The sequence below is a fragment of the Salvelinus fontinalis genome, chromosome 5, assembly GCF_029448725.1.
Source record: "Salvelinus fontinalis isolate EN_2023a chromosome 5, ASM2944872v1, whole genome shotgun sequence".
NCBI lineage: Eukaryota > Metazoa > Chordata > Actinopteri > Salmoniformes > Salmonidae > Salvelinus > Salvelinus fontinalis.
The window spans coordinates 6,567,611-6,583,127 of record NC_074669.1 but is presented as its reverse complement, the minus strand read 5'-3'; the positions used below and the strand labels follow the sequence as shown (position 1 = coordinate 6,583,127).

The 15,517-nt window shown below is 43.5% G+C and overlaps 1 pseudogene; it reads right to left on the bottom strand.

The window, feature by feature from the left end:
* Positions 1–317: 317 nt before the first annotated feature.
* The window catches only part of LOC129854834 (ethanolamine kinase 1-like), a 28,689-nt pseudogene continuing 13,489 nt past the window's right edge, over positions 318–15,517 (bottom strand).

Genomic DNA, 15,517 nt, shown 5'->3' with positions numbered 1-15,517 from the left:
AGGTTTGCCGTAACAAAGGGGTTGAATACTTATTGAGTCAAAACATTTGAGCGTTTCATTTTGTATTCATTTGTAAAATTTGCTGAAACATAATTCCACTTTGGCATTATGGGGTATTGTGTGTAGATCGGTGACACAACATCTAAATGTAATCAATTTCAATTTCAGGCTGTAACACAATAAATGTGGAAAAAGTAAAGGGCTGTGAATACGTTCTGAAGGCCCTGTATATGTACAGTACAGACCAAAATACTATTTCAAATCCAAATAAAGATGCAGCAGACTGTAACTATTTCAATTTTTTGTGTCTCAGTGTCCTAGCTGATAGTCAATCCAAAGTATTCTTCCTTCTTCTCAAAGTAGTAGCTGAATTGGACCATGGCATACCTGCAGATAGAGTATAGGTGATGAAAGACCATGAGGTATGCAGTGCGAATCATTATGCTGGGATTCAATCCAAGTCGCATTATTGCACAGCGCACTAGACATCCAACAATGCATGTTTTGAAATGCATTTACCTCGATGTTCGTGGATATCACATTCAAATCAAAGTTTATTGGTCACATACACAGATTTGCAGCGAAACACTTATATTTCTAGCTGCAACAGTGCAGCAGAATGTCTCGCATATACAATACAAATGCAGAAATAAATAAACAAATCTAAACAAGAAATCAGGAAATGACACAACGGATCCAATCAACAATCAAGAGTAGATAATCCAGAACATAAATATGTGGTGTGTTTAGACAGTATACAATTTGGAACGAAAATTGTATGTACTGTATGTTAGAATGAGCTATGTGGAGAACACAGTATATACATACACAGTGAGTAAACAACAGTATATAAACAGAATATGAGGTGATCAGCATTCAATGACTCTGGGCATTTGTCTCAAAGTGCAGGGCAGAGTACAGGGAAAGAAGCCAGCTAGTGATGGCTGTTCAACCGTCTGATGGCCTATTTTTCAGTCTCTCCGTCACGGGTTTGATGTTCCTGTGCCTCCTCTGTCTGCTAGAAGGTAGCAGAGTGAACAGACCGTGGCTCGGGTGACTGAGGTCCTTGATGATGTTCTTGGCCTTCCTTTGACACTGAGTGCAGTAAATGTCCTCTAAGGTAGGCAGCTTTCCCCCAGTGATGCGATGGGCTGACTGCACCACCCTCTGCCAGGTGGTGATGCGTCCCGTCAGAATGCTCTCAATGGTGCATCTGTAGAAGTTTGTGAGAGTCTGAGGGGCCATGACAAATTTCTTCAGACGCCTAAAGTTGTAGAGTCACTGTTGCGCCTTCTTCACCATGGTGTCGGTGTAATGGGACCATTTCAGGTCCTCAGTGTTGTGGAACTTGAAGCTGTTGACCCTCTCCACCTCAGCCCCGTCAATAACAAATTGACCGTCATCTGCCTCTTGTTGTCCACGATCAGCTCCTTTCTTTCTTTTACAATGAGTAAGAGGTTATTTTCCAGTCACCACTATGCCAGGACTCTAACCTCCTCCATGTAGGCTGTCTCGTCGTTATTGGTAATCAAGCCTATCAATGTTGTCAGTAAACTCATTAAATGAGTTGGAGTCGTGCGTAGCACACACCCCTGGGGCACCCCTGTGTTGAGAATCAGAGTGACGGCGGTGTTGTTGCCTACCCTCACCACCTGGGGTCGGTCCGTCAGAAAGTCTAGGACCCAGTTGCACAGGGAGGAGTTCAGACCCAGGGCCATGAGCTTAGTGACAAGATTGGAGGGCAATATGGTGTTGAAAGCAGAGCTGTAGTCGATGAACAGCATTCTCACATAGGTATTCCTCCACCTGACCAGGTGGGATAGGGCAGTGAGCAGTGCGACGGCGATTGCGTGGTCCATGGATCTGTTGGGGCAGTATGCAAATTGTAGTGGGTCTAGGGCAAGGGTCTTCAACCTTTTATAGCATTAGAGACACGTTTAAACCTGGTTTTAGAATTTTTTCATTTTTTTTACTCTCAATATTATAATTATTCATAGGGAAACAATGGTAATTTATTCTGAGCCATTGCCAATGCTTAAATCACATAGAAGACCAATTTTGCGGTATTAAAAAAATGAAGACATTTCGATTTTTAATTGTGTATTAAGAAAGAGAGGAATGCTGAATATGGAGAGATAGACAAATGCGCGAACCAAACAGATAGACGGGGGCAATATTGCTTGAAATGAATTGGCAGATATTGGGGTTAAGTTTGGCTTTTTATCCAATAGTGGCTAACCAGGGGTGGGATAATGTCAAGGTAGCTTTGATTGGATAGTAGCTGGGAACTTTATCTTACCAACAGTTTGTGATGGAACACAAAAAAATGCATGTACTTTTCAGAATTGCTTGTGGAGATTCTCCTAGATGGGCTGCTAGCTCCTGATGGAGACCCCTGCTCTAGGCTGTTGGGAAAGGTGGAAGTGACATGGTCCTTGACTAGCCTCTCAAAGCACTTCATGATAACATAGGTGAGTGTGTAGTTGTTTGAAATTATGTTGAATAATAATAAACTACATTTATCAATCTGACTCCATTATTATGTGAATAAATGCAACAGGCCCTGTGCGTCTCTGGAGGATCTAGCAAGATAGTGAATCATTGCATCACCGTCTCAGTATGTCTATAATGAACATGTGTCTGGCTTGCTATGTTATGCAATTATTAAGAGGCTAGATAAATATAGCTAATCCTGGCAACCAATGTTATAGCATTAATTTATTGAGGCAAGCAGATCAGAGATGTCAAGTTGGTACCCAAACATATAGTGCAGTGAACAACTGTCAATAGAACTACTAAATTATAGGCATATAGTCAATCAAAAAATTACTCTGTAAAACGAGGAATACATTTACACAATTCAACTAATAGAATGTATTAGTCACTAATTGACACAAATAATTACATTGTACATGAAATACATGACACATTACAGAATAGCACAGAGTAAATGACTATTACCAACAGACTACGACTTAACGTGGTTACACATGTGTTCAATTCAGAATAATCTCTAAGAGAAAAAACGATGTGTGTCTGATACACACAGGAGCTTGGTAGCAAGTTCTCAAAATATGAGCGAATTCACTGCCCTTTAAACCAAATACAAGCAGGAACGCACCCCCAACCTGAAATAATATTTCTTAACACTTTGTTAGTGAAAACCAAAGGTATGAACAACACACCCAGATTCTAATCGAATAAACTCAATGTGGATGTTATGACCAGACAACAAGAATGTGCCTGATGACCAGTAAACCCAACATAAAATCGAGTCACTTTAAAAATACATCAACCAGAAAACATCAAATGCAATAAGACATATCAAAATGTGCAGCTCTTTATTAGATTTTGAAACAAACGAAACACGACATTTTAATTCACACAGTACCACCAAATTCATCATGTCAAGTTTTTATCAGTTGTCACACCTTTCCTGGCATCAGTGACCCCAGGACTTCAGTGAGAGCATCTCTTCATCGAAATTGACACAGATAAGATGTGTTTTATCCCTGTGATAGCCCACAGATAGTCTGCCATTGATTGAGTCATTACGCTGTACTCCCACGCCAACCAATCGCTAGTCGCGAGCATCACCTTATCTCATTATTCCGCTACAAGTGCTACGGGGCGATGGTCATTTAGTTCAGTTACCTTAGCTTGCTTGGGTACAGGATCAATTGAAGCAAGTGGGGACAACAGATTGGGATAGGGAGAGGTTGAATATGTGACCTGTTTCAGGAAGCTAGGCATATGTCGCACGTCACTACTTCACAGGAGACGCAATTAAACGTCATTTAGGTTTTTTTCATCAGATTCGTTTTTTGGCAGAAACATGTGAACTTTCATGTGCCTTAATAACAAACGTGTGTGCCATCTGTAAATCTGAATAAAATTGTTAAATTACAAAAAAATATGAAAAAGGCAAGAACCTTCCCACTAGCCATGATTGTCTGAGTTAATGAATGGGCTGCACATGCCGAGAGATGAGTTGTAGGCTACTACTTTTACCACTTTTAGTCTTAAAATCTTTAGTTGTTTACTACACTACCTTACTCATTCTGTTTAGCACATGTCCTCACATGTGAATCCTTAAAGAGATGGGTGGGGCTAAGGCTTAAGAGGGTGTGAACGATGCTGAATAGGTGAAGACAAAGAAGATGTCTCCGGTAGATGTACTTTTTCTCAAAAGTGGGGTTTCAAGTTTATCAACTTTCAAAGCAGAATTACTTTCCCATTGTTCCTCAACTGCAGTGTATGACATACCATTTTGTAGCTCTGAGTCTCTACTTTTATCCAATGTAAATTTGAAATGTTGCTACATAAGACCGAATCGAGGTGGTTGGTCACATGTCCAGCCAGCTGGTCTGCACATGCACTGAGAACTCTGCTTGGTATGCCATCTGGGCCAGCAGCCTTGCGAGGGTTAACACGTTTGAAAGCCCAACTCAAGTCGGCTGCAGAGATCGGGAGCTTGCAGTCCTCGTGAGCAGCGTGTTCTTTTCCTCGAAGCGGGTGAAGAATGTGTTAAGTTTGTCTGGGACTGAGGTGTCAGTGTACACTACCTGGCTCGTTTTCCCTTTACAATCTGTGATTATCTGAAGTCTCTGCCACATGCGTCTCATGTCTGAGACATTGAATTGCGACACCACTTTATCCATGTAATGTATTTTTGCCTCTTTGATTGACTTACGGAAGTCATAGCTGGTCTGTTTGTCCTCGTCCATGTCCAGTCACTTTACTGTGGTTAAATGCGGTGATTTGCACTTTCCAACAGGCTGTATGGCAGGAGAAGGTGTAGCCGGGGAGAGCCATGTTTCTGTAAAATAAAGGATGTTACAATCTCTCGTGTGCTCTGGAAGGAGAATAGATCCTTGCTATGAGCTTGTCTACCTTATTGTCTAGAAACTGTACATTGGTTTGCCCTCCCACGGAGTCTGACTAGAACGCCAGCTCTCCTACCTCTCCGGGTGGTGCCAGGACATCAACCTCTCCCTCAACTACAGGAAAAGAGGACCGAGCACGCCCCCATTCTCAACGACGGGGCTGCAGTGGAGCAGGTTGAGAGCTTCAAGTTCCTTGGTGTCCACATCACCAACAAACTAACATGGTCCAAGCACACCAAGACAGTCATGAAGAGGGCACAACAAAACCTATTCCCCCTCGGGAGACTGAAAAGATTTTGGCATGGGTCCTCAGATCCTCAAAAGGTTCTACAGCTGCACCATCGAGAGCATCCTGACTGGTTGCATCACTGCCTGTTATGCCAGCTGCTCGGCCTCCGACCGCAAGGCACTACAGAGGGTAGTGCATTCGGCCCAGTACATCGCTAGGGCCAAGCTTCCTGCCATCCAGGACCTCTATACCAGGCGGTGTCAGAGGAAGGCCCTAAAAATTGTCAAAGACTCCAGCCACCCTAGTCATAGACTGTTCTCTCTGCTATCGCACGTCAAGCGGTACCGGAGCACCAGAAGCCAAGAGGCTTCTAAACAGCTTCTACCCCCAAGCCATAAGACTCCTGAACATCTAATCAAATGGCCACCCAGACTATTTGCATTGCCCCCCCCTCTTTTACACCGCTGCTACTCTCTGTTGTTGTTATCTATGCATAGTCACTTTAATAACTCTACCTACAGGTACATATTACCTCAACTAACCGGTGCCCCAGCACATTGACTCTGTATCGGTACCCTCCTGTATATAGTCTCACTATTGTTATTTTACTGCTGCTCTTGAATTACTTGTTACTTTTATTTCTTATTCTTATTCATATTTTTTTACACTGCACTGTTGGTTAGGGGCTCGTAAGTAAGCATTTCACTGTAAGGTCTACACCTGTTTTATGTGGAGTATGTGACTAATACAATTTGATTTGATTTGATTTTCAACATGTCTTTTTAACAGAGAATCCGGGATGAATGGGGCTGCTTTGTGTAATCCAAACCAAGGGTCCAGGTCAGCAAAGTAGAATTTGTGGTCAGTAATTGCTGATCTAATGACCAGAAGTTCTTGTCAGTCACATTAAATGTTGTAAATGTCGGTTTAAGTGTAAATGACCTTAAAAAGTCTGTTATAGTGGGCTGCTTTATAACGCACCTTTAATCCCTGCCTAAGTCTCCTCATGAACACACCTGCATGAACACTGGTGGTTTGACATTGTAACGATTGTTGTTTGAAGGATTGGACCAAGGTGCAGCGTGGAAGGCGTTCATCATTTTTATTAATGTGAACCAGCAAGAAAACAATAAAGAGTAACAAAACGAAACGTACAGCTTTGTAGGACTAACAAACAACAATACAAAAGCAAGATCCCACACACAACAGGTGGGAAAAGGCTGCCTAAATGTGATCCCCAATCAGAGACAACGATAGACAGCTGCCTCTGATTGGGAACCATACCAAGCCAACATAGAAAGATACAAACTAGAGTACCCACCCTAGTCACACCCTGACCTAACCAAAAAAGAGAATAAAAAGGCTCTCTAAGGTCAGGGTGTGACAGACATTGATGGAAACATACATTTCTTTGTTTATTGTCAACAGTTCATTATAGTAAAGTACAGTTAAATTCACATTCAAATTAAATTAAGGGCTACAATCTGTCTGCCATAAAACACCATTCAAACCAAACCTTTTCACCTGCACTGCTATGAATGTTTCAATCATGGATTTACATGCAGATGAGTAAAAAGATTAATAAAAATTATACTTTTTTTAACTGTTACATTGCCACGATATCTGTTCTGTCAAAAGCATTTGGACCTGAGATGATTCCGGATCAGTCGGAGTCTTGTATTGCTGGCCCCGGATTGCATTTTCTGGCTTTTATACACTCATGAACTGCGTAGAGACCTATTCATCAACACAAATGTGTTGTGTTGTCATAACGCTTGCTTTCAAGGGAGGAAAGGCATTATTCATTTGATAACCATTATGACAAAGTTCTTTCAGCGACGCCGGACAAAAGTAGCTCATTTCAGGCATGGAAATGAAGATGTTCAGTGAAAGCACTTCAAATGTTCCTCATTCTACAATGCTTTTCCTATCAAGGGGAAGAGGGTCAGCTGAGAAAAATCATTTTAATAGGGAGTGATTAATAACAAAAAGGAGAAGTGATAGGTTAGGTAGGATCCGGTTGAATGCCATTAATGAAAGAGGAGAGAGAAAGAGATGAACCAAGTGAAACAGATGGCTTGACATTAAACAGTAAAAAAATGTTTCATTGATTTTAACAAATTAGAATGGTGAAATAGAAATACAGTAACAAAAGATTGGAATTCATGTGAATTGATAATTCATCAACATCTCAACCTGTGGTTTGATTTCCTGTAGATAAACTGATGATAATGGGAGTTGACAATCAAATAATCAATTAGGAAAACTAATTGAGATAAGATTTTCTAATCAAAAGATTACACATTTTCTTTATTCCACGGGACCTGTTTCCCTCTTACTTTGGACGAACTGATTTACTTTGTTACAGTATGTTGTATCTTCACAGAAGTTGTCCCAAAATGGCATTGATTTAGGTAGTTGCCTGCCATGACATTATTAAGTCGGCTTTGACTTTCATCATCTCAACAAAGTACTTTCTTTCAAAGTAGCACAGAAGCCTCGACATGTTTGAAAACTTAACCGCGAGAAAAGTGGTTTTGTGTTTGTTTGAACCAAGTTGTTCAACACTTCAGTAAATCTGATGCTCTTGCCCTTGGCTCATCTTTGAAAGAGTGAAGTTTAAAAAAAGAACAGAAAATGGAGACATAAAGGAGATGATCGTTAACTCTTCGGTGCCAGCTCAGTACATAGACTGAATCTCACAGTTGCCCTAACTGGCCGTCTTACCGTGGCGAAAATACTAATTTCGTATACAACAGTTGTATGACATAAAGTTATTTTCCAGTTTCACAACTTAGCATTCCACACTCAGCCCATATATATGTGTGGTTATTTTGTTGTATTTGTTTGGATTAATTTGTCATTCTGTTAAAATTGTTAGTTTGTGCCTCAAATTGGCAATGACATCATGGAGAGGATGATTACAATTGTTCACTGTTCAATTTTAGAAAAGGTTATTTATCTGAAAAACCTGTTTTAGAGTCATCATCAGTCTTCTGAGAGTAACTTGGTTAAACAGAAATAGTTCTTGTTGAGAATGATTGATAAAAAATATTTAATTACGTCTGTTTCCATCGAACCAGCTGTCGTAATTTGCAGTTTTTCCCTCTTGCTTAAAGATGACATAAGTCTATGGTTATATCATGTTGGCCTAATGTAGGACATGACCACATGAAGTGCAGTTAAAAAAAAGACATTTAACTTCTCCAATAGGATGCCATGAAAATGTATGTTTTACGATAAAATGTAGTAATAAACATTTTCCTATTTACTATTTACTGTAGAAAAAGGGGGGCAAATACACACATTCAAAATCAGGTATACCATTTCACAATGTGCTTTTCTTCACTTGACCCATTCCAAACAGTCGGCCTTCTACTCAAACAGGGGGCCTCCTACTCAAACAGTGGGCCTCCTACTCAAACTGTGGGCCTCCTACTCACTGTGGGCTTTCTACTGAAACAGTGGGCTTCCTACTGAAACAGTGGGCCTTCTACTCAAAAAGTGGGCCTCCTACTCAAACAGGGGGCCTCCTACTCAAACAGGGGGCCTCCTACTCAAACAGTGGGCCTCCTACTCAAACAGTGGGCTTCCTACTGAAACAGTGGGCCTTCTACTCAAACAGTGGGCCTCCTACTCAAACAGGGGGCTTCCTACTGAAACAGTGGGCCTACTACTCAAACAGTGGGCCTTCTACTCAAACAGTGGGCCTCCTACTGAAACAGTGGGCCTCCTACTCAAACAGTGGGCCTCCTACTCAAACAGGGGGCTTCCTACTGAAACAGTGGGCCTACTACTCAAACAGTGGGCCTTCTACTCAAACAGTGGGCTTCCTACTGAAACAGTGGGCCTTCTACTCAAACAGTGGGCCTCCTACTCAAACAGGAGGCTTCCTACTGAACAGTGGGCCTACTACTCAAACAGTGGGCCTTCTACTCAAACAGTGGGCCTCCTACTGAAACAGTGGGCCTCCTACTGAAACAGTGGGCCTCCTACTGAAACAGTGGGCTTCCTACTGAAACAGTGGGCCTTCTACTCAAACAGTGGGCCTCCTACTGAAACAGTGGGCCTCCTACTGAGACAGTGGGCCTTCTACTCAAACAGTGGGCCTCCTACTCACTTAAAAAAGTGCTATATAGAACCTAAAAGGGTTCTACAGCTGTCCCCACAGAATAACCCTTTGAAATACTTTTTTTGGTTCTAGGTAGAACTCTATTGCGTTCCATGTAGAACCATTTCCACAGAGGGTTCTCCATGGAACCGAAAAGAGTTCTATCTGGAACCAAAATGGGTTCTACCTGGAACAAAATAGGCTTTTCCAATAGGAACAGCCAACAAATCCTTTCAAAACCCTTTTTTCTAAGAGTGTAGGGTGGGAGGCAGGGAGGATGGGGTGCATGCATTCCCCTTGCGGCTCCCTATTGTCACATGCACATCTGTCTTTGGTTAAGCGGGAAGCCTAGCAGTCGCCTGTCATTCGTTGAGTAGTCAGCAGAGATTTGGCTCAAAGAGATAATGCAGCGAGGAAACAGGCATAGAGAGAAACACCCCAACAAACCTTAATCGCGAGGACTCTCCTCCCAGTCTAGGACATATGCTCTCTACTGGAAGCTCTAGAGAGAGACTTTACCCACACAAGCAGCTGGTGCAAACTCGTCGTTCTCCACCTCATTATGGTTCAACTTAGATTTGGGGTATAGGGATGTAACCTGACCCTCGCAATGCACTTTGGGGCAACTTGTGCATGGAGCTTGGTAGAGCTAGACAGGCTAACAGCCACATGTGGCCCAACCGGGGATGAGAGACAGACAGGGAGGACCAATGAGACTGGAACAATACTGTTCCATCTGCTCCTGATGTATCACATTTCTTCCAAGGTTCTGATAGAGAAGAAGAGGTGGGACACCTGTAACTGGTCCACAGAGAGGGCAGAGAAGACGCCACACAGAGGGGAGGGTGCTGTGTGTCAATAGTGATTAACATCAGCACAGTGGAGACTGCTGCTGCTGCTGCTGTGGGGCACAATGGGGCATGGTAGCAGAGAGGAGGAAGAACGAGAGGAGGAGGAAAGGAACACTTTCTGCTCAGAGGACTATGCTGTTCATAATATATTTTTTTCATAATTTTTGTCCCCCTGAAAAAACAAAATGTTTGTTACTGGTTCTAATGTGTTACTAGGTGATTCCATTGAAGTTCATCCATTGTGCTAGGTGTTTTCTCATTCCTCATAAAAGTTGTATGAGTATGAGGAGGCGGGGAGGTTGTGTGAGTATGGGGAGGCGGGGAGGTGGTGTGAGTATGAAGCGGGGGGAGGTTGTGAGAGTATGGGGAGGCGGGGAGGTTGTGTGAGTATGGGGAGGCGGGGAGATTGTGTGAGTATGGGGAGGCGGGGAGGTTGTGTGAGTATGGGGAGGCGGGGAGGTTGTGTGAGTATGAGGAGGCGGGGAGATTGTGTGAGTATGGGGAGGCGGGGAGGTTGTGTGAGTATGAGGAGGCAGGGAGGTTGTGAGAGTATGAGGAGGTGGAGAGGTTTGTGAGTATGGGGAGGCGGTGAGGTTGTGTGAGTATGGGGAGGCGGGGAGGTTGTGTGAGTATGGGGAGGCGGGGAGGTTGTGAGAGTATGGGGAGGCGGAGAGGTTTTGAGTATGGGGAGGCGGTGAGGTTGTGTGAGTATGAAGCGGGGGGAGGTTGTGTGAGTATGGGGAGGCGGGGAGGTTGTGTGAGTATGGGGAGGCGGAGAGGTTGTGTGAGTATGAAGCGGGGGGAGGTTGTGAGAGTATGAGGAGGTGGAGAGGTTGTGTGAGTATGGGGAGGCGGGGAGGTTGTGTGAGTATGGGGAGGCGGGGAGGTTGTGTGAGTATGGGGAGGCGGGGAGGTTGTGTGAGTATGGGGCGGGGAGAGGTTTGTGAGTATGGGGAGGCGTAGAGGTTTGTGAGTATGGGGAGGCGGAGAGGTTGTGTGAGTATGGGGAGGCGGAGAGGTTGTGTGAGTATGGGGAGACGGGGAGGTTGTGTGAGTATGGGGAGACGGGGAGGTTGTGTGAGTATGGGGAGGCGGAGAGGTTGTGTGAGTGTGGGGAGGCGGGGAGGTTGTTTGAGTATGGGGAGGCGGAGAGGTTGTGTTAGTATGGGGAGGCGGGGAGGTTGTGTGAGTATGGGGAGGCGGGGAGGTTGTGTGAGTATGGGGAGGCGGGGAGGTTGTGTGAGTATGAAGCGGGGAGAGGTTGTGTGAGTATGGGGAGGCGGGGAGGTTGTGTGAGTATGGGGAGGCGGAGAGGTTGTGTGAGTATGGGGAGGCGGAGAGGTTGTGTGAGTATGGGGAGGCGGAGAGGTTGTGTGAGTATGAGGAGGCGGGGAGGTTGTGTGAGTATGGGGAGGTGGAGAGGTTGTGTGAGTATGAGGAGGCGGGGAGGTTGTGAGAGTATGGGGAGGCGGAGAGGTTTGTGAGTATGGGGAGGCGGTGAGGTTGTGTGAGTATGAAGCGGGGGGAGGTTGTGTGAGTATGGGGAGGTGGAGAGGTTGTGTGAGTATGGGGAGGCGGAGAGGTTGTGTGAGTATGGGGAGGCTGGGAGGTGGTGTGAGTATGGGGAGGCAGAGGTCTGAGGTGAGGAAAGGCTATTCATAGTAAAGCTAAGTAAACAATATTAGGTTTTACTTTGTATCAGCATTTAGAAGTAATACTATTACTGTAAGACCGAAGTCCCACAGTCTTGACTCAAGAGATACCTGGTCACTCACCTTTCAAAGTTGAAGTCAATGGACAAGTATCTGGCCTGCAGGATTGCCCAGAGACTCCAGAAGAAATTGGAGACCTGCGAATAGGTTTGTGAGAAGGGGAAGGGTCACACCTAATTCAGGGTTGTTCTCAGCTTGACATGTACTTGATGTCCTCTTCTGTATAAATCTAATGCTTAACCCTGTCACTACATTTTAAAATATTTCTTATTGTTAAATATAATTTAGAATCCTGTCTTTCTTATAGGGATACTTCGGGATTTTGACAAAGGAGCCCTTAATCTCTTTCCCCAACGCAGATCAACTCGTGGGTGTCTCTGCGTGCAATTTGAAAGAAGAAGCTAACTAGACATTTATATTTTTGTCATTTAGCAGACACTCCTATCCAGAGGGACTTATAGGAGCAGTTAGGGTTAAGTGCCTTGCTTAAGGGCACATCGACTGATTTTTACTTAGTCAGCTCGGGGATTTGAACCAGCAACCTTTCAGTTACTGGTCCACCGCTCTTAATTGCTAGGCTACCTGCCACAACTATGCTAGCGTTAGCGTAATTTCTAACTAGCTTTAGCACAATGACTGGAAGTTTACGGTATGAGCTAGCATGTTAGTAGATACCATAACTTCCAGTCATTGCGCTAACAGTAGTTAGCATTGGCTCGCAAAGTACCTCTAACTTCCTTCATTTTGGATGCAGAGACATACAAATGGTATCCATGAGTTCATCTGAGTCTGGGGGAGTATCTCTTTAAAGTTCAGTGAGATTGAAGTACCCACTAAGTGGTCGTATCGAGACACTGTAGCCTGCAAAGAGCTGGTGTTTCAGACCCCAGAAAACCATTACAATTCCTCTCCGGTTATATTGTCCTGTCCTGTATGTTCCCAGAAGCCTTTGTTCCACAATGCTGTGGTTTTAAGGATGTACCTTTCATGGTGCAATATTGTGTGCTACATGACTGAAATAGACTGATGTTGGATCTTAACTGTACGAATATTGTCATAGCAAAATTATCCTACAGCAACAGGATTTAAACATTTAGTCCATAATGTTGCTTGATCGGTGGTTGGACAAAAGTAGGCTACATGAAAAGTGCAATACTGTTAATGTTTATTTATTTATTTTTATTTAACCTTTATTTAACTAGGCAAGTCAGTTATGAACACATTCTTATTTACAATGACGGCCCACCGAAAGGAAAAAGATCTCATGCGTGGACAGTGGCTTGGATGAAAAATAAAAATACATTTAATAAAAATATAGGACAAAACACACATCACGACAAGCGAGACAACACAACACTACATAATGAGAGACCTAAAACAACGACATAGCATGGCAGCAACACATGACAACACAGCATGGTAGCAACACAACATGACAACAACATGGTAGCAACACAACATGGCAGCAGCACAACATGGTAGCAGCACAAAACAGGGTACAAACATTATTGGGCACAGACAACAGCACAAAGGGAAAGATGGTAGAGACAACAATACATCACACAAAGCAGCCACAACTGTCAGTAAGAGTGTCCATGATTGAGTCTTTGAATTAAGAAATTGAGATAAAACTGTCCAGTTTGAGTGTTTGTTGCAGCTCGTTCCAGTCGCTTGCTGCAGCGAACTGAAAAGATGAGCGACCCAGGGATGTATGTGCTTTGGGGACCTTTAACAGAATGTGACTGGCAGAAAGGGTGTTGTATGTGGAGGATGAGGGCTGCAGTAGATATCTCAGATAGGGGGAGTGAGGCCTAAGAGGCTTTATAAATAAGAATCAACCAGTGGGTCTTGTGACGGGTATACAGAGATGACCAGTTTACAGAGGAGTATAGAGTGTAGTGATGTGTCCTATAAGGAGAATTGGTGGCAAATCTGATTGCCGAATGGTAAAGTACATCTAGCCACTACATCTAGCACCCTTGCCTGCCGATCTATAAATTACGTTTCCGTAATCTAGTATGGGTAGGATGGTCATCTGAATCAGGGTTAGTTTGGCAGCTGGGGAGAAAGAGGAGCGATTATGATAGAGGAAACCAAGTCTAGATTTAACTTTAGCCTGCAGCTTTGATATGTGCTGAGAGAAGGACAGTGTACCGTCTAGCCATACTCCCAAGTACGTGTATGAGGTGACTACCTCAAGCTCTAAACCCTCAGAGGTAGTAATAACACCTGTGGGGAGAGGGGCATTCTTCTTACCAAACCACATGACCTTTGTTTTAGAACTGTGATATAACAGTGTTAGAGTGGGTTTTCAGTGAATTTATGTAAATCACAAAGCTCATCTGCAGTTACTGCAGCGCAGCAAAATTCTCAGCAAATGAAAGCGTTCTCACATGAAGATCCTACTTCTGTAACGAACTTTCTTATGCAGCGTCTCGAGCGACTCATGAAGGCAGGACAAAAACTTATAACATTGTTTTCAATGAGACATCAACGGCAAATGCCGTCAAGGCTGACAGAAAATACTGTCCATTGCGGTGCCGGGAAGAATTTAAAGCAAGTGTTGAAATGGAGCATTAACTAAAACAATAACTGTGTAACTAATTTAAAATATATATTCTCACGATATGTTTAGTAACATTACCTAGAGTCTTGGTAAGAAAGTGCTATACGTTTTGTAAATGTTTCGTAAATGTTTACGTCTTTAAACTAGAAAATGAACTTACATGTATGTGAGAGCTGTATTGTGTTAGGATGTTATTCATGGCAGATTTTTTGTACCCATAAACCACAAGTAAATTGGTTAGATTTCCCTGTGTTTTGCTTCTTAAGAAAAAGGGGAAAAGTGTAATGCTCATATTGAATTGTTCCCGTACTAATGGAATTGCTCCCTTAGGTCCATAACACTCCACGCATCCATACATTTCTGTTGTCATCCACCCTAATAGTAATTATCCACAGTGGGACCACTAATCATTTCCTAACGAGTTCCAGGCGAGCCTCTGTGTTGTGGTCGAGTGATAGAATCACATTTTTATTTGATAATCAACTAAAGGGCGGAATGAAATACTGGAGCAGTGTGTGGTTTCTCCTCTCCATTTTTTCCTGGCACATTTTCAACTGTAATATCTCTCCCCGGTTGTAGATGGAGATTGAGTGCAGTTCTTCTACTATGTTTAATAACTCCCCTCCATTAAGATGCCATTAGCCTAACGCTAAGCAGAGATGGCCAGTGACAGGGAGCCATTCAGAAAAGCCCAGAGAGGAAGCATACTACAACAAGATAGGGGGGTGACATCACGGAGTCACAGTCTTTGGCCCTCCAGTACTTGGGGGGGGGGGGTTCCCAGAGGGGGCCAAGAAGAAGCGTAAAGAGCCCAGTGTGCCTTGGCTTACTCTGTCTCGGCTTAAGATAGGGAGAGGATCAGTGGAGAAGCTTCCCGCCCCAGAACATTGGCAGAGAACTACTTGTTAGTGATGCCACAGCGAAGACGATTTGTCTATTTAAGGACCCTGGGAAATATCACAACAGACCCTGCAGTTCAATAGGGCATTGATATCAGTTGGACAAAGTACGCTTCCTTTCAGTAGACCTAGGTCCTCCCATTAACTGAAATGGTAGTCTAAAAACACTGGCAAACCATAACGATCCGGTCACATGACTAAAAACCAGAGTCTGGGAGGGATGTTCAGAAAGTTCTAGTCATATCTCTAGATTTAAATGAAAA